Here is a 19,540-nt window from a genome sequence, read left to right as displayed (position 1 = left end):
AAGGTTCTGGATGGAGAGCCATTAAGCAGGATTGAAAAATTAGTTGTGGTAACAAGGGCCATTACCCATCTTATCCAGTTGTGGTTGAAGCCATACGCTTTTAGTACTTCCCTGATGTACGACCAGTTTAGCTTGTCATAAGCTTTCGCTAGGTCAAGCTGTATGATCATACCCACTTGCTTATTGCTCTTAAGAGAATGAACCACCTCGTGAGCTTGAATGATGTTGTTTAGAATTTGCCTTCCTTCCACATATCCAGTTTGCTCCTCAGACACAAGCGTTGGAAGAAGGGGCTTGAGTCTATTTGCAATTACTTTGGAAATAATTTTGTACACCACATTGCATAAAGCTATGGGTCTGAATCTATCTGGTGTCATAGCTTTTTCCTCCTTTGGAATCAAAGCTATGAAAGAAGCATTAAGTGCCCTAAAAACTGTTTTGGATCTTCTCAAGTCCTCCACAACATCAAGGATATCTTGTTTGACTATTTCCCAGCATGCTTTGAAGAAGTCTACATTGAACCCATCCAGTCCTGGAGCTTTCCCATTTTTCATTTCTTTGATGACTTCATTAACTTCCTCTTCAGTCACTAGCTTGTTAAGATTGTAATTGTCTTCCCTGGTTACAAGCTTTGGAATGTACTTTGTGAAGTTGTTGATAAATTGTGATCTGTCTACGAGAGGCTCCTCTGTTATGCTTTGGAAATGTTGTACCAAAGCACATTCCATTTCTTTGTGGGTACTGAGCTCTTTCCCTTGAGTATCTATGAGTTTTGAAATCTTGTTATGTGACTTGTCATCCACGATTGACTTGTGAAAAAACTTTGTGTTTCTTTCCCCTTCTTTAAGCCATTGCACTCTCGATTTTTGTCTCTAGAAGATATCCTCTTGTTGGCATTTGTCTTCCCATTCCTATTGAAGAGAGTCAACTTGCATTTTCTTTCCTCGGTAAAGCCATTTGTGATGAGGATCTGATTAATTCCTTGTAGTTTCTGTTCAACTTCTCTTTTGGCTTTGAAAATATTGCCAAACTCCTTTTTTTTCCATTCTTTAAGCCTGAGTTTGATGTGTTTCAGCCTTTGTTGTAGTAGGAACATATTAGTGCCTTGAAAGGGCAAATCTTCCACCCACCATTTACCAGTATTACTGATGAAGTCAGGGTGGGTGAGCCAGACATTTTCAAACCTAAAAGGTATGTTCCTCAGAGTGCCTATAAAAGAAGCTTCAAGTTGGATAGGCCAATGATCTGAGCCTCCAAAAGGAAGGATTAATGCAGTCAATTCAAGGCCAGTGAGAAGGAGGTCCTACGAGATTATAAATCTATCTAGTTTAGAGGCAACTTAAGAAGCCCCTCCCTCTTATTATTCCAGGTGAAGGTACCATTTATTGTCTCCATGTCCACTAGCCTCATGTCGTTTAGGAAGTTCTGGAAGGCAATGGAGTCTCTGCCTAGTGTTCTGGTCCCACCTTTTTTCTATAAGAGATCTAATCATGTTAAAGTCCCCTCTCAGAATCCAGGGCATAATAGGATGTCTCTCTCTCAGCTCCTCCAGTGAGGTGAGAAGCCTGAGTTTGTCTTCAAGTTTTTGAGGACCATAGAAATTTGTGATCATATATATTTCCTTATCACACAAAGGTTTGATCACCATTGAAAGGTAGGTCCTAGATGCTTCAGCACCCATGATTCCAAGTTTCTGAGGATTCCAGAGTTTGAGAATCCCTCCTGCTGTGTTGTCTACTTTAACTTCTAGATACTCATACTTAGTGAGCCATTTTCTATGTATCTCTCTGATTTTATCCATTGAACATTTTGCTTCCTGGAAAAACACCATATCTGGTTTTTCTTCTTTTATTCTATTGCTAAGATTTCTTTGTTTCCTTTTACTTCCTAGACCCCTAATGTTCCAGGTCGTGAGCTTCATTATGAAAGGTTTGTAAATGAGTAACTAGTAAGATATTTCATCTTACCTAAGTTAATCATAAGATTCCCACACTATGTTGGTAGCTCATTCTGTCTTTTCCTTCTTCTTTTCCTGCCCGGGTTCTTGGAAGAGTGTCCCAATGTTACCTCCATCGTTTTAACCCCTCTATTTTCCTGGATGTCATGGTTTCTTTTGACTCCAGAACCCTTTTCTTAAGATCTCCAGAGGAAGAGTTGTTACACTCTGTCAAACTCCTCTTATGGTAGAGAACCAACCCCCTTGGTGGTTCCCTGCTCCAGGAACTTTTCTAGATTGAGATTCTCCCTCTCAAGAATCTCCTATAGTTTGTGGTCCTCAGTTCCAACTTCACTTGGGGTCATCTCATGGTCCTTGCCAAGTTACATGATTGATTCCAAGGCTTCAATGGCTTAAATTTATTTGGGAAACCTTTACTGGGGTCCATATGGTCAATTCCTCTTTAAACCTTCTTAATTTCTCGGTGACAAGTGTACCACGACTTCCATGGGATGTAATACATCTATGTGTAATGGTCCACATAAAAGAGTGCATTGTTTGAGGAAAGTGCATTTGATACAAGCCAAAGAACCTGCAATGCACTTCCTCTATACATATTGCATCACCCAACAAATACTCCATGCTCACATATGTTGTGAAGACATTTTCTTGCACATTTATACTATTTCATTCTCTTTGTAAACCTCTCTTGTCATCTTCTTTCCTCTATTTTTTTTTTGTAGATACACTATTGAATTAGCACCAAATATTGATCTAGAGCTCCTACTACTTCTCGAAGCTTTTGTGATGATATCCTTTTCATCTCCAACACCTCTATAGGTATCTTTTTTTTTCTTTTTTAGTTTCATCTTTAAAGTCTTATTTCTCTTTTTTTGTCTTAGGGCATCTTTAAAGTATTATTTCTTTTTTTGTCTTAGGGCATCTTTAAAGTCTTATTTCTTCTTTTTTTTGTCTTAGGGCATCTCCATTGGCTTAGACCCCTTTAATAACTTAAACATTCAATTCTTCTAGTTCAAAGTAGGTTCCAACACAATGACAGTAAGACATGCATCACTTTCGTGAAGGTACTTTGGGGCACCATAAAATCTTGATTGTATCATTATTATATATGGTAGATCTAAGATGTTGTATTGCATTGTATTAGAGATCTAGATCTACTGATTTTTGTAGGAAGGTGTAGCAACAAATGCACATTTATTCAAGTGTAGGAGCAAAATCATGGAAGCTAGTGACATCTCTCTTTTTTTTTTTCCGAGGAAAATAGAGTTCGTAATTTCTATTAAAAAGAAGATAATAGAGATTACATGTTGTTGATGCCAAGGCATATGCAGTAGTGTGGTTTTACCACTGTACTACATTAAAAACATCCTGTAAGTCCAACTGTGGATACGGTGGATCTGTATCCATCCAAAAAGAAACAAAGACAGTGTTTCACATATAACCATAAATAGACAGAGTTTGAGGTCTATGAACCCTCATGCAGTAAAAAGAAGTATAGTGCCGATCAGTACAATGCTGAGTATATACAAAAATATGAACATGAAGATCAAAAATAATCTAGGTGGGGGGGATTTCCCCCTGTTGCTGGCCGTCGATATATGGTCGATGATAGAACCTGTGCATCCCTTCAGGAGTGTATTCTTCAATCAGCCAGTCTCCTATAGGGCGATCCGCCGCTTCTTTCGAGAGCCGGTTAGCAAGTGCATTTCTTTCCCTGTAGATGTGAGAAACAGTGATCTGGTCAAAATGTGTTTTTAAAAAAACAATTTCTTCCAAGATGTGTTTCAAAGAATATGCATGACATATAGATTTATTGTTTGCCCAATCAATCACAATCTTTGAATCCCCAAAAATTTGTATTTGTCGGCAATGTTTGGATAGAGCAAAGAAGAGGAGATGTCTCAGTGTGATAAGCTCAGCATGGTTGTTTGAGCCTGTCCCAAGTCCCAATCTCAGGTGATAATAATGAGTTTCTGTGAGGTGAAAAACAATACCCCCCCCACATCCTTGCATTGGTGCTGCACCGTCAAAATAGGCCCAAGGCATGTCCTTGTTGATGTTTTCAGGCAGGATGTGCCTGGGTGTGTTGTTTTTATTCTCAAAGGGGATTTCTGTATAGGCCACGCAGATAGATGGCGGAAGAAGTTGCCAGTTGACTCTGTAATCCTCGAAGATTATAGCATTGCGTTTGTTCCAAATAAACCAGGACACCACAGGTGGTAGGTTCCTGGCCTTTTCGGAAGGCACCGCAGACCACCAATGATCCCAGGCAGAGGGTATATCAGCACCGTGCCAGACTGTGCTAATGTTGAGGGCCCGTGTGACTTGTTGCCAAATGTCCTTTGTGACTACGCAGGTAAGGAATAAGTGAGGCGTTGTTTCCTCCTCTTTGTTGCATAGAACGCACCAAGTTGGTCCATTGAAAGCTCGCTTCTTGAGATTGGCACCTGTAGGAAGCTTGTCAGCTATTATGTTCCACATTAGAAGTCTGGCTCGAGGCTGTGCTTGTAGCTGCCAGATGTCTCTCCACCAATTTTTTAAAATGTCAGGTTTCTTAGCTTCAATAAGCTTTAAGTAGCCGAGCTTTGGTGCATAAGAACCCGATTTAGCTGGCGCCCAAATTAGTTCATCATCCTCCTCATGTAGCTTAATGTGTGTTTCGGTAAGTGCCTGTATGTATCCTTGCCAATGTGCAGTCCAATCATCAGGTAGATGCCACTGCGGATCCGTGACCCATGCTTGTGTAAAGATAGTTGATCTATGGGGATCACCGATCTGTGCCAGATATTTAATGCCCCCGTTGTTGAGATGTCGGATCAAGCCATCCGGCAGAAGGTGAGCGTTCCCTGAACCAGGCCAAGGGTCTAAGCCGATGCGGACCTGTGCACCATTCCCAATTTTCCAAAGCAGATTATCACGGATCAGAGGCATAGCTTTTAGTGTGGCCCTCCAGATCGCGGATATGCCCTGGTGGTTCCAAGTAGGTCTGCGAAGCCATTCAATAATGTTGGAAGGCCAAATATATTTTTGGTGAATTACTTCCGCCCATAAGCTGTCCATCTTGAGGAGTGACCAACCCTGTTTCGCTGTTAAAGCTTGTGCAAAATCAGAGAGGGATTTAATACCCCATCCGCCCCATCTCTTTGGCAAGGAAACGAGGGACCATCTGGTCCAAGCAAAAATCTTTCCCTTTTTATTGCCATTCCACAGGAACCTATTACATATTTGTTGAATTTTTTGAAGGATGCCCTTTGGAATCCAAGTGAGTGACATCCAATAGACAGGGGTAGCCTCGAGAACAGATTTGATCAGTAAAAGTCTACCGGCTTTTGACAGTAGTCGATGCTGCCAGCATATGATCCTTTTTTCAATTTTATTTATGAGCCAAGACCAGTGTGCCACTTTATATCCATCCGGCCTTAATCTGAAGCCAAGGTATTTAATACCATCCATCATATGACTTTCCAAGTAGGGGAAATGCTGGGTCGCCAGCTGAGATTCCTGTTGAGAGCATCGCATCATAGATCTGGTGGATTTGTCCCTGTTGATTTCCATGCCCGTGGCTTTACAAAAGAGTAGCAGAATATCATTTAAAGCAATGATGTCTCGAATACTTCCATTAAGAAAGATTAAGATATCATCAACAAACAGTAAATGGGTGAGAGAGTACTGTTCAGTGATTTTGAGGCCGCTGATATCACCATTCCTTTTTGCATCCGCAATGAGCCTACTCAATCCCTCCATAACAATGAGAAAGAGTAGTGGGGAAAGGGGACAGCCTTGCCTGATCCCCCTAGTTATATTAAAGCGGTCCGAGGCTGCACCATTGATAAGGATAGCAAAGGAAACAGAGGAAACACATCCCATAATCCAGTTTATGAGCAAGAGGGGAAATCCCAAATGAGTGAGGATCATCTTAAGGTAGAGCCAATTTACTTTATCAAAAGCCTTTGCAAGGTCGATCTTTAATGAGATACCTTTAAGATTCTTCAGCTTTATGGAGTGTAAGGCTTCCTGGGCAGTGCCTATGGCCTCTTGGATGTGGCGATTTTGGAGAAAAGCAAATTGTTCCGCAGAGATATGTGTGGACAGGATAGGTTTAATGCGGTTTGCAATGATTTTGGCAATTATTTTATAGAGGCAGTTACAGAGGGAGATAGGGTGAAAATCATTGAAGGATGTGGGGTCATCAGTTTTAGGAATCAAGGCGATGAAGGTCTGATTCATAGGAGGATGAATGTGCCCTGTGATCCTGCTTTCCTCAACGACAGCCAATAAGTCCTCTCCCAGCAATTCATAAAAAGCCAGATAGAACTCCACTGGCCAACCATCTGGTCCCGGACTCTTATCCTTTTTGAACCATTTGAGAGTACTTTCCAGCTCTTGAGTAGTGACTGGTTGACTGAGGTCTTCAATGTCTTCCTGCCCAACAAACCGAGGGAACTTTCCTGCTAGTCTGATAATGTCTGGAAGATTTACTGTATTTGGTGCCGTGAAGAGTCTCTTGAAATGTGAAACCCCCAATCTCGCAAGTTGCTGGTGTGTGGTAGCCCAGCCATCCGGTTCCCTTGGTAGCTTCCAAATGGTATTTGATGCCTTTCTGCCATTTGCGAGGTTATGAAAATACTTTGTATTGCTGTCCCCGGCTTTGAGCCAAATGGCTCTGCTTTTGAGTCTCCATAGTTCCTCCTTTTCTTGTAATAACTTCGATTTTTGCCCAAGCAGCTGGCACAGAAGTGTTTTTGTGGCGTCGGTTTGATAGCCAGCCCCTCTTTCATCAGTCAAAAGAGCTATCTGTTCTTCAGTATCCTTCAGTATCTGGTCATCTCTTTTCCGCTTAGATCTTGCCCAGATCTCGGTCATCACTTTGAGCATCTTTAGTCTTTCGCAGAAATCCAAAGCTTTCCTCTGTTCTCTCAGCGGGGGTTGGGATGCCCAAAAATCCGTAACCAGCTTGATGTAGTCTGGTTCTTGGAGAAAGCCCGCAAAGAATTTGAAGGGGGAGCGCGGCTTGAATTTATTGTCACTGATCTGTAGAAGGATCGGATGATGATCTGATAGACCCCCAGTGCTGACCCACTGTCTGTATAAGGGAAATAATTGTATCAATTCCTCATGCATCATATATCTGTCTAATCGCCTTCCCAGAGCAGCCTCTCCTGTACGCTGGTTATGCCAAGTGGGGAGTTTCTTGTTCATGGGGATATCCACAAGATGGTGAGCATCTAGTAGCATGTTCAATTGCTCTGCCAAAGGGTCACACTGCGCATGATGACCCCAGGATTCCCCCACCCCCAGAGAGAAATTGAAATCGCCCCCAATTACTGTATTCTGAGTGATATGGTTGCCAGTTAAGAAATTTTGCCAGAATGCAAGTCTATTCTGATTAGGCCCATAAATATTTATGATTCTGATTGGGATGCCCAGCTCTCCCATGATAATGTCCATCCCCAGGAAGCCACTGCCCCCCCAAGCAGAGAGAGGCCTGCTTTTTCTGGGGTTTATTCCAATGAGTAGACCACCAGATCTGCCACAGGCATCCAGTCCATGTAAAACCCATCCCGGGAGCATAGCTTGAAGACTTTTCACCGCCACCTCGGCAGTACAGAGGGTTTCCTGAAGGAAAATGATGTCACATCTAGACTCTTGCAGGAGTCTTTTTAGAGCCAGTCGTTTTTTGGGGTTGGCTAGTCCCCTGCAGTTGTAGGAGAGCCAGATCATGGGGAACCGCAGGTCAGGGGCTCATTAGCTCTAAGTGCCCGTTCAATAGTAAACTGTCGCCCCATGGCAACATCCGCAACCGCATTAAGCTTTGCAGAGGAGATATTGGATGGTCTACCGCGCTTTTGCTTGCGATGCCGACCAGGGGATGATCCCAGACCCAGATATTTAGGGCGAGCCCGGGATCTCAGATGGTAATGATGAGAGCCGGATCCGACCGGAGAGGGTGGGGAGTCAGGACAACCCAAAACCGGATTATGGGAGGGGGGAGTGGTGGAGAAAGTGGGTGGAGGAGGGGCAATGGTGCACAGGATGGAAGGGAGGGAGACATTTTCTGAGAAGGAAGTCCGATATGAAGAGTGCAAAATTGATTGCAATTCATCAGAAAAAAAAGGAGTACAGATAGGAGTGGATGCATTACCCGAATGAGAAGGTGCAGCCTCCGCCGACTTGGGAGCATCCTCTGCTGTCTTTGAGCGTGTACGCGGCGGTCCTGATGAAGGCGCTGCCTTCCTTCGAGTGTTCATTTTAGCACTATCACCCGTCTTCTTGTTAGGAGTCTCCTGTTGAGCCTGTTCACCATCTGTCGTGATGTTTGCTCCAGCATTTTGTTCCATAGTAGTCTTCTGTCGAGGTCCTTTAGTCTCCGCAGAAGTCACCCCCGAAATCAACGGACAATCCTTATACAGGTGGCCAATTTTATGGCATCTTCGGCAGCGGAAGGGAACTCCTTCGTAGTCCAGTAGCTGTTTGCGGGAGACATGATTATGGTGCAGTATAATTTTTTCCTCTAGACCAGGTCTGGTGTCCAAGTGGACTAGGATTCGAGCCATAGTCCTGGTGCCCGTTTTCTCGTATGATCTGTCGTGCTCCAAGTATGTACCAAGTGTGTCCCCGATTCTCTTGAAGGCATACGGGCTCCAGAATTGCCATGGCAGACCAGGTAGGCGAACCCAGATGGGTCCAGCCCCCAATTGTTCTCGTTCTGGATCAAATAGAGGATCCCATCGCTTGAGCAGGACTGGAGCTAGCTCAATGTGCCAATACTGTGAGAGAATCCACTGGGTGTATTCAGGGCGATGGAAGTGTAAGGCAAACCAGCCCCTTGTGAGAACCATTACCTCTGGTAATTCTTTTAGCAGTGAACCCCATATCTCCTCCACCCAAGACTTAAGTCGTTCCGCAGTGTAGGTGCGTCCACGAACCCTGCCAACCAGTACCTTGTGAGAAGCATCCATCACATCCGGCAGTGGAGCTTCTGGCCCAAAAAATACGCTAAAATCCGAATCAATAGCTCTCAGGCATCTGCCTTTCGTCACCTTTTCAGAACGCTTGCCGATGGGGGTCTCCTTCAGAAGTTTGCGACAGGGATCAGATGAGCTATGCTGTGCGGAGCCAGCGGAGCGAACTGGTATCGGCGGGGTAGTGAAGCAGCCCGAGCGTATCGGGGAGCGAGGAGCCGAGGAGCTAGTGCCCGGAAGGAAGTGAAGGGAGGAGTGGAGGGGGAGCCGTTGGGCCTGCGGCATAAAGGAAACTGAGGGTGAATGTGAGCTTGATGGGGGCGGAGGCGGAGGGGGCGGAGGTAATGCAGGGCGATTATGAAGCTGTAGCGGAGCGTCCAGTGTAGGCGAGTTCAGGAAGCTTGTACCCAGAAGCTGTATCGTCGCAGGGGAAAGAGGAGGGCATTCAAGAGGTGAGGCATCCGCAAGATTGTAGTCAGTAGTTTTGTTCTTCCCTGAAATCGGCAAGTGCCGCTGCTGCGATGAAGCACCTGTCTCAAAACCCAGAGCAACACTCCGCGGAATCATGTGAGGCCTATTTGAGTGTGCCCAGATGTCCTGGTGAGGCGTGGGGTCCGCCTCGTAGTCTACCAAGTCTTCATCGCCCATTCTGAATGTCGGTGCAGAGTGAGCCGGTACAGGAATCGATCCGGGAACCGTCAGCGGAAAGAAGGGAGGGTCAGTGCGCCAGCGGAACCGAGAGGGGACCGCAGAATAAAACAAAAGGCTCCTTGAAACCCAAAATCTCTGTCGGTGATCAGGCCGTCAGTGTTGTCAATACCCAAAAGCTCCAAGTGCAAGTCGCCATGAGAAGGGGTCCCTGTAACAAACCCTAGTTAGGGTTCCGCCATGGTAGCCGCCTGCAAGAGCTCGATCGAAACCTATAATAAGTTGACATGTGAAGTGAATGAATTAATTGTTTGCTTAGGCACAAGGACTTGCATGAATTTTGGTTAGTGACATCTCTCATCTTCACTCAAATTAACATTAACAATTACAACAACACTTTTCCTAGTGATTTCTGTCTTTTCATTTCTTTTTCATCTTCAGTAACTACAACAATTAGCTCACCAAAGGGGGGCTATAAATTAGCCATAATTAGTTTTATTTTCCTTTTTTAATTTAGTGTTACCTTCTAGTTATTGTTGACTATTAATTGCAGTACCCTAATTAATCTATGAATCTATGTCACATAATTAACCATAAAACCCTAATTAACCTAGCATCATTCCATCATTCTCTTTTCTTCCTCTCCCTTAAGTTTTCTTAGTTTTTTTAAAACCAAGTGGGAAGTTCGCTCTCTCCTCCATACTTATGTTAGCATCTTGCCTCACTCTAACCATCACATTACATTTTTGTGACTCCAATGGGGGCTTCCCTTTAACACTTTCCTCTCTTAAGTGAAGGCTCTCTCCTCCTCCCTTCTCTATGTAAGAACCCTTTTTTCTACCCCTCTTTGTTAGGTAAAATTGACTAGGAAAGAGTTAAAGTTGACAGGTCATTAGTAGTGGCTTTCAGCCCATGGTTTTTTGGTTTCCCATGGTTTTTTTTCCTATGGACTGCGTGTAATGAAGCCTTTAAAAGGTTGGGAAGACTTCATTTTAATGTGGCCATGGAGGTGAGCAATGAAGGCTCACTTGGCTAGCTTGGCTAGGGTTTTGGCCAAGGACTAATAGGATTAATCTAGCTAGGTTTTCACTGGAGTTGGGGTTTTCTTGAGTAAACATTGTGCATATTGTGTTCGATGTTTAAGATCGTTGTTGTGTTATTTTTTTTCCTCTCAGTAACTTTAGTATCTCTCTGGTAAAATCTCTACACTCTTGTAATTGTCACTATGAATTGTAAATCATGTAAATATTATGGAAATGTAACATAATTACTGGATTGGGGAAGTGGACACAAACTCAGAGTTTGGGGAGGAGTTTCTTGAGAATTGGTTAACTCAGGTTGTTCATTTAATTGCCACCAATTTTTCTGACTACGTTTAATGGCCTGCATGGCAAGTAGGTAGGTGGTGTATGGGCTTCTTGAGTGGAGGACAAGCCCATACCACCTATGTTCCTTGTGGGCCATGTTGTGTGGTCAACATGTAAGAGGTAGTGAGGGGGTTGACGAAAGGAAAAAAGGAGATGAAAAGAAAGAACAAGGGGGAAAAGTAAGGGATGTGCATTGAGACGGCATTTAGAAATGCACAAGGAGAGAGAATTCATATTAGTTGTGGTTTCTATTTACAATGGATCATAGACATGGGATTCATGTGTGTTGTGGATGCATGTATATCAGGTTAGGCATAGAGGAATTGTGAGTGAACTTACATATCAGAAGAAGAACGTTGGGAAAAAGCATTGGCATAGGAGTGGGAGCACTCTAAGGAGTTTGGTTGAAAATAAGAGGAGAAGAAGAAAGTGGAGACATTGTGCATTAAGAAGTCCTGTAAGGTGGATCAGTTTGAATATAGTGTACTCTGGGATCGTGGTATACATAGAGGAAACTTTGTGTATGCTTGAACTACTTGCAGTTTAGTGAGTGGAAGGTTACTGTGTACACTGGATCCACATAAGTAGGTGGAGACACCATGAAATCTAGACTCCTCTATGAACTAGGTGATTATCATTGGCATGAATTCCCTTGATAACTTACTCCTTAAACTCTGAATCCAACTCGAGGGTGGTCAGCTGCAAGAAAGATTGCAGTGTAGTTGACCTATGTTTGGGTTGAGAGTTGAAGTCCCTCCCTTAGTTTATATTCATTTAAGTAACTCAAATAAGTATGTTTACATGTGTGTGTGTGTGTGTGTGTGATGCACTATCAATGGTGATTGATATTTTTATGTGTTATATCAATGTTTATATCAACATTGTTTATGGAGGAATGTGTTATTCTTAGTCATCCATAATGATATTGTTATGTAAAGATTTTCATGGTTATTGGGGGCTTGGAGACCCATAGGTTCATTGATACTTTTATGGGTTACATAGCTAATTTCTAATGTGTGTATTTCATTATTAGCATGGCCCAGGTTATTTACTAGATAAGACCATTGACTATTTTTATGTTGCATAGCATGTTCGTTCATTGGGTCTAATGGCATTATGTTGCACCCATGATGGGGTATGCTATGTTGTTACTATGCTAAAAATGCGGAGTGGTATTATTTATAGCTCGCATTGTTGCAATACCTGGTAAATGGAATATTAATAGCTTTATTAGATTGTATCATGTATATGGATGATATTTGAATGTTAGAGTGGAAATGAGGGACTCATTTCTATAGGGAACAATGTTCTAAGCAACATTGGGCTTCGAGGAAGCTCGGGAAAGGTCCCTGAAATCCTTAAGTTCTTAATTTTGTGCATCACAAAGCGACAAACTTGTATTTCAGATTGAATAATCCCATCTAGACTTGAGTAGAATCAATGAATTTTATATGGACTTCATTAATCATCAGGTTTACTGTTAACTTACGGGTTAATCAACTACTTATTAACAATGTTTAGCTCATCCAAATGGAAAATGGAATCCACCCATGGTATTCATCCACTCATGGAATTTACCCATGGTATTGTAACTGGTATCCACCCATGGTATTGTAAGTGGCATCCACTCATGGTATTGTAAGTGGCATCCACCCTTGATATTCATCCTCCTATGGTACTTATCTACTCATGGAATTTACCCATGGTATTACATTCACCCATAGTATTTATGCACCCATGGAATTTACTTGTGATATTGTAACCAAAAAAGGTTAAAAAACATAGTTACCGATGAAACGCGAACTATTACCTCAAAATGGGTACTCGAGCCCAAAAACCCCAAAAAAACATGAAAAAACAACCCAAAAATGAAAATTGTTTATTCCAGAATGATGCTTTTTAAGGGTAAATTTTCAACATTTTTTTAAATGGAAGTAAAAACCATTTTTTTTTTAAATGGATGAAAAAAAACCCTTAGAAAAATTGTTTATTCTGAAATAACAAAACAAAAATCGGGTTACAATTTTGATATTTTTTAGAAATGGATTTAAAGAGAAAATATCCGGACTTTGAAAAACTGTAAAATTCCAACAATTCTCGAACATGATGTTAATGTTAAAATATCATGTCTCGAATCTTGATAATTCCAACTATTTCCATCCATGTTGTTAAAGATAAAATATCTTGACTCTAAAAAACCTTGAAATTGTAATTGCTTTCGACCATAGCATTAAAGATAAAATATCATGACTTAAAAAACATTAAAATCTTGACAATTTTTCAACCGTGCAATTAAAACCAAAGATTATGACTACAAAAAATCTCATGTTTTCAAAATATTTCAAACATGACATTATGAAAAACTTTTATGACAAAAAAATTTAAAAATGAACACTCAAGAGTAATTTATTTTTTAAATGCAAAATATATAGCGATTTTAAAATCTTAGCCTAAAACAACTTGATACATTGCAACAACAATTTATAAATCAACCATCAAATTGACACGCGGTGTAGGTGAATTCGACCCGTTGTAATGAAAACTTAAAGACCAAACATGAAATTGATACATTGTGGGGGCAGAATTAATTCATTATAACGAAAATTTTAAAATCAACTATCAAATTGCCCATAATGGGATCGGGTTGTTAGACAAGCATCGACACAGACATTGTAGAAAAAAATGAAAATAAAAACAAAAACAAAAAAAAAATGTATAAAGAAATAAAAATGAAAAATACAAAAAAAACAAAAATTCAGACACTGAAAAAAATAAGAAAACAATAAAAAAAACATAAAAAATAATACATTTTTTTTTTAATAATGATAAAAATAAAAAACAATGAAAAAAACACAAAAAATAATAAAAAGAAAGCAAATTTTAAATATTGAAAAAAAAATAAAAACAATAAAAAAACACAAAAAAAATAATAAAAAAGAAAACAAAAATTCAAATATTGAAAAAAAAATTTAAAAAACACAAAAAATAATAAAAAAAGGAAAAAAGTTTAAATATCATAAAAAAATTCAAAACAATAAAAAAAACACAAAAAAAATTAAAAAATAAATAAATAAAAAAACACATATATTTAAAATAATAACAAGAAATAAAGCATAAAAAAAACTTTAAAACAAGACAAAAAGATCAAATATATTAAAAAAAAAAAACTAAAAAATAAAAATAAAAATAAAATAAAATTAACTAATAAATCTAAAAAACAAGACCAAAAAAAATCATAAAATAAGTATAAAAAATAAAAAAATAAAAAAATTTAACAAAACAAAATTAAATTAATAAAATAAAAAAATAAAACATTTTTTTTAATAAAAACATTTTTTTAATAAAAACTATTTTTTTTTAAATAAAAAACATTTTTTTAAAACATTTAACAAAAATACATCACTAAAAAATAAAAATCAAAACAAAACAATTAAAAAAAAACATTAAAAAAAAACAATAAATAACTAAATTAAAAAAAATAATAATAATAACTAACCGGAATCGATTGCCACCCCCGGGGCAGGGTTGGCCTCGGGTTCGAAGTCTGGCTGCATGCAACCACCTCCCCATCAAGGGTGGCCAGAAAAAATTTTCTGTTTAATTTTTTTAATTAATTTTTTGATTATTATTATTATTATTTAATTTAGTTATTTATTGTTTTATTTTGATTTTGATTTTTTTGAATGTTTTTAATTGTTTTTTCATTTTAATTTGTAATTGTTTTGTTTTAATTTTAATTTTTTTGTTTAAATAATTTTTCTTTTTTAATTTTTATTTTTATTTTTTTTTATTTTTTTTTTTAATTCAATTTTTTTTGTATTTAAAAAAAATGTTTTATTATTATTATTATATATGTGTGTTGTAAAGTCTTATTCATCTATTGCAGAGACTTTACATCTTTTTTTGATATGTGGATGCAGAGCGCGTAGATGAATAAGAGTCAAAGGGGCTTAGCCCCTTGTTTTGGGTAAGGTTTTGAGTTGGTTTTGAGATTCACCCATGGTTCGCGGATCATGGCATTATATTGAAATGTCTATAAATAGTTGAGTCTTAGCAAGCCTTAAAAGTAAGTTTTGAAAAAGTTTGGATAGAGAATTGGGTTCATTGAAAGAGTTTTGTTGTCTTGGGCAAGAGCTAAGGTAGGAAGGCTCTGCTTCTTGCACTTAGATAGATAAGGGAAGACTCCTACAGTTGAGTGTGTGGGAGGCCTAGGTAGAGTCTGCAGCTGAGTACGCAGACCCCTGCAGCTTTGTGCACAGGGTAAGAAGAGTTTGTAATCAATGAACTGAAGATCAATACAGACAACTTTCCGAATAATTACTAAGTATTTCCATTTGTATCTATTTATGTTCTATGTTGCCGATGAATGACATGTTTTATGAAATAATGATTGAATGCTACGGGAATTTACTGAATCTATCTTGCTAATGTATGGAATGAATTCTTAGCCACTTCTGTGAAGTTTCAGATTATTTCTCTTATGTTTTCTAACGAATGAAGTAGATCTACGCAAACTCCAATCTAGGGTTAATTTTTTATGCGCTTAAGTAGGTAAATCCATTGTTTAAGGTTTGCAAGGACTGATCGTGGACTTTCGCAAAGGTCTGAAGGTCGCTTTAACTAAGTTACAGTAATAAGCCCTAGAATTCTATTGATCTAGGTATATCCAAGGTGCTGGAAGACATCACACTAGTCTCTAGATGCATAAACTTGGGTCTTGCATCCCCCAGTACTGCTTTGGGTGAGACTACAGCTTGCACTACGCAGGTTGTAGCCAAAAGGGCCAGCAGTGTAGGTTTCTTTGGGTTGGTGTAACTAACTCTGGACCTAGGTCAGAACCCCCTAAGCTGACAAATGGTTTTATTTCTGGGACCAGGATCTTTTAAAGAGATGTGTGAAGTTGCATCATTGGAATCTGACTAATAAAGAGATTAAAAGGTGGTTAGATCAGAAGATTCATGAGTTCGCGGCTCAAGAAAACAAGAATTTGTGCATGTCGAAGGAGGATTCATTGAATAGATATCTGTATACAGAGGTACACGAAATCTTCTTCTGCACTTTTCCAATTGAATTATACGAGTGGTGAGCTAAACTGACAGATAGTCAAGGAAGGTGGAAGCTCGATAGTCTTGTAGAGTGGATGCCAGAATTGACGCGATGACTAGAAGCCTTTGAAAACAAGATTACGCGGGCTGTTAATCATTGGCTTGATCGAATTCTGGGAGGATTTGTTACGAAATTTGCAGTTGACACCTCAGTCAGCTATAGCGAAGAAAAGCACATATTCTTCAAGGGACCGTAAGGTAAGTATTTAAGGTCATTGAATACTTGGATTAAAATGTTATTATGTGAAAAGTGGGTAATGTAATTACCTTGATGTTCGAAGCTATGCAAAGTGGGAGATTCTTTAGAAATCGTGCAGAATCAAGACCATAGTATAGCCCATTGATTGGACCTCCTTCAAGTGCGACGAAGGAGCAGTGCAGACTACATCACGAAGTGTTGTTCAGCTAATAAATCAGGGTACTCCTAGAAAAAATCATCCATCCACTCCACCTCCACCTTCACCTCCACCACATACGCCTTCACCCACACCTCCCCCTCCACCACCACCATTCAACATGGTGTTGGCTTGATGGGCCCTAACCCAGGTTCAACATTGATTAGCCAAGCAAATCCCTAAACTACTAGCCCTTTCGGCATCAATCCATGGAGCGGAGACTGAAGTCTCAACCGAAGCTGTATGGGGGGATGCAAGAACCAAATTTCTACACCCTGAGATAGTTGTGATGTCGTTTTTAACCCTAACCTTTCCTTCGCGCGGACCTATAAGTCCTTTAGGGCTTATCAATGTAATTCTCTTATTCGTCCTTGAAGCCTCTGCGAAAGTCTCCGAGCTTCCTTCACGGAGCCTAAATAGTCAATTTAGATGCTTACATGCCTCTGTAATTATCCTTATGTCTATGTCGACCCTGATTAGCTTAAGTATTAGTTAACTTCAACATGCATTATGATTATCTTCGCGTAAACAAATATTATTACTTGCATTCATATGACAAAGTAAAATACATAGATTCGCGCATCAATATAGCATTAAATCATAAACATAGTAATCAACACAACATAATCACAAACATTCATAACAGAAGTAAAATAACTCATACACAGATATCTCCAGAATAATTCTCTTTATTGATGGTTCAGGTCTCCAATACAGACTCTAGCTTCCCTGTGCACACAGCTGCAGGGGTCCGCGCACTTAGCTGCGGACTTCTACCCTAGGCCCCTGCACACTCAACTGCAAAGCCTTTTCCTACGCTAAGACTCTCCACTCTTAGTTCTCACAGACCCAAAAACTTACTTGGAACTCTACCAAAAACTGCTTTAGACTCTTCTAAGACTCCCTTTTTATACATTCCCATGGCCCACGAACCAAGGGTGGATATCATCAAGCCGACACAAGCTATCTAAACTAAGGACAGAAACCATTTTTTACTATTTACATCTTCATGCTCTGCGACCAAAAAATGCGGAGACTTTACATTCTTTATACAAAACTTGGGCCTTTAGCCCCAAAACTTGGGCTTTTAACCCCAAAATTGACCCCAGGGGACCCGTTCCCAACAAGCCCCCAACACAAATCTGGTGACTCACCTCGAGTCACTCGGCTGGTGCAGAGATCTTGTCGCAAAGACCTCCCAGCTCCACCTATACGACTGCAACCTCAGTGGTACATTGCATCGTCGCCTGCTTAACCTGCTCGACCAGCTGCTCCGTCGTTGGTTCTGTGTTGTCTTCCAATATTTTCAGCTATGTCACTTGTAAACTAGCCAATTTCCCTTCGATGGAGGCAATGACTACATAGGCTTCCTCTAGCCAGGGCCCTAATCTAGCCTTCAGTACTGCCTTCTTGTGTTGAGCTGCATCCACCTATTCCTTTAGTGCCTTTGCTTCCTATAGCTTTGCCAACCTCTACGTGATGGCGACGGTGCGTGACATCACTTTGACCTCATCGCACTTCTGTTGCAGCTCCCATGCCTCAGTTTCCAATCTTTGCAAGTTGGGATCTTCCTGCAGATTGGTCACTACATCGAGCACCTGCTCAAAGAGCAAGTGCAATCCTTCACATCGGTGTCAATAGCTGCAACCACATATTTTACAGTGGTCACACACTGCTCTATGACTTCTGGTGGAGTCGAAGGCTGGGCCCTCAACTCGAGTTTCGTGATCTTAAGGTTCAGTTCAAATTGAACCTTAGCCAGCTTTGCTTGTGCCTCGCGCACATCTGCAGCAAGCTTTCGGATCCTTACATCAACTGGTGCATCTTTGGGGATGTTCAGCTCTGGAACAATCCAGTATGCCTCAGCCACCACAACTGTTGTGTGCTCATTCTTTTCTGTGATCTTCTTAAGAAGATAAGCCGCAAATGATATTTTGGCGAACATCTATGCATTTTTCACCTTCTGCTTGCTGATAATGTTCAAGGTGCATTTTTCTCGAGCCCGTATTTCTATGATCACACCATCCAATAGGGTGTGAAGGGCTTAACTTGGAAATGCATCCAAGTTTAACCCGACTTGCTTGATGGTGCTGACATTGGCCCTGTCATCCTCTACTTCTGCGATCAATGCTCCATCCAGCAGTGCGACAGCCCGGGGATACATTATACAGACCATATCTGATGCATCTAAGGTTCCTGGTGCCAAATTGCTCGACGTCACACTACCCCACCCTAAAGTGGTCTACACCTAAGTAGCCTAGATCTATAGTTCACGCAGACCCATTTGAATGGCGACCAAGGCTTGTTTCTGCTGCTACTCAAACTACTGCAACAATTTCGCAGTCGTGTCCCTCACTGTATCACTAATATCATTCAAACCACCCTCTGTCAAGGTGATTGGGTCTAGGGATGATTTTCTGACCTTGGACTTCTTCTACGACCCTACTTTCTCTTGCTCCCTTATGCACTTAACCCGGAATGAAGTAGTCTTTGAGTTCGATCCTCCCTGCTCTGAGCGCTGCTCCTCCTCATCTATCTGTGGAGAAGGCGACTTCTGACTCCTATCAGAGTCACGATCATCCTCTTTCTCCTCCTCTTCTACCTATGTTTTGGCTGCGCGCTCTGTTCTGGCTTTATCCTCAGCTTCGTTCCTTCGTTTTTCAGCCAACTATTCCATCTTTAACATGGGCTCTTCCTTATTTTTCTTCATGGAAAACTTGTTAGTCCTAATCGATAAGTCTGAGGCCTTCCACCACTATGCAGGCCAACTTTCCAGAACCGTGGCGATTGCATCATTCTTCACCAGGTATGGAAGATCATACCATTTATGTGTGGGGTCCTTTTGCACTCTGATGGACACAGTGGAAGTTTGCCTTGAACTCCACATACTCAGACAACTGCTCAAAGACAATCGGTTAAAGCTACCACTTGTGGTTCATTGCAGTTCGGATGCTTGATTCCAACAGAATCTAGAATACTTTGTTGTCGTTGATCCTTTGGGGGTCCTTCGTAGCCCAGAGTGAAGTGAACTTCGTTGTTTCTAGCATCTCCGGTGCATTCGGAGGAAACTGACTATCCTCCAGTAAGTCCCATGCAACCAATACAA

This window comes from Pinus tabuliformis, chromosome 2_1 (genome assembly GCF_031772625.1).
Source record: "Pinus tabuliformis cultivar Carrire ecotype Pingquan chromosome 2_1, CPIR1, whole genome shotgun sequence".
Classification (NCBI taxonomy): domain Eukaryota; kingdom Viridiplantae; phylum Streptophyta; class Pinopsida; order Pinales; family Pinaceae; genus Pinus; species Pinus tabuliformis.
Note: the sequence above shows the minus strand (reverse complement) of the source record.